Source organism: Galeopterus variegatus, unplaced genomic scaffold (genome assembly GCF_000696425.1).
Source record: "Galeopterus variegatus unplaced genomic scaffold, G_variegatus-3.0.2 Scaffold2746, whole genome shotgun sequence".
Lineage (NCBI taxonomy): Eukaryota > Metazoa > Chordata > Mammalia > Dermoptera > Cynocephalidae > Galeopterus > Galeopterus variegatus.
In genome coordinates this window covers 30,540-31,404 of record NW_007728857.1, presented here as the reverse complement: position 1 = coordinate 31,404, position 865 = coordinate 30,540, and the positions used below count along the sequence as shown (strand labels likewise).

The 865-nt window shown below is 41.2% G+C and overlaps 1 long non-coding RNA gene across 1 annotated transcript in view; it reads left to right on the top strand.

Annotated features, from left to right (window-relative positions):
* The first annotated feature begins 75 nt into the window (after positions 1-75).
* Positions 76-865, top strand: part of LOC103598801 — a 9,181-nt gene continuing 8,391 nt past the window's right edge. Inside the window, exon 1 of the long non-coding RNA XR_551231.1 lies at positions 76-366. This is a non-coding gene — a long non-coding RNA (uncharacterized LOC103598801). The remainder of the gene's footprint in view (positions 367-865) is intronic.

The following is an 865-nucleotide window of genomic DNA, read 5'->3' as shown; positions in this document are numbered from 1 at the left end:
TCCCTACAGTTCGAGTGTCTCCTGAGTCTGTTGTGACACTTGCATCACCGGTGGCTTTTGTGCCGTCAGGGGTGGTGGCGGTCCCTGTCACACCGTCTGTCAGACGGAAGAGCCCTGTCCAGTGCTCTGTGAGCGCGTCTGTGTGACGAGTGCCCTCGGCCCGCCTTTGTCTGGGACAGGATTGTATCTCCCCGTGTGTGAAGGACACTTTTCTCGGGTACAGGACTCTCGTTTGAAAGACTTTTTGGTTTTTGTTAAGTGCGCTGGCAGTCTGAAATTTTATCCTAGTAGAAAAAAATAATCTACTTTAGAGTCACTTTTAAATGAGTATCCAGCCTACGAGCAAATACAAAGCCAAAATTTCAGGTAAGTTGACTCAGATCTCAGTATTTATAAGTGATTACTTAGGACAGTGTCTGGTATGTAATGAGTGTGGTGTAAGACAGAGCTGTTAGTAGTAGTAATAGTTAAGTATAATTTAATGTTTATCCTAAACTGATCTAAGGTGAGCCCTTCTCAGTCTTGATGTGTTTATACTAGTGATCACTACTCAGTAAAACTGATTATTTCCTTTGAGGAAAGCAGCCTGGCTTCTCACGTTCATCTTACTAAACTAAACCGTGTAATAGCTCTTCTTTAAAACAAAGAAAAGGATCGGTTGAGTGTCTTTTCACACTGAAATATTTATTTGCTAGTTGATAACTTACTTTTAAAACTGTGTTTAGTTACTGAAGGAAAATATTTGTGTTTCAGGAAAGTCTTTCAGTTGTTTATACAACTTAACCGTCCTGCTCAGTATACTGCGTATGAGCCAGTGATTCGACTTAAAAGTCAGATGAAAACTCAGCTCTCAAAGACCCTTCAG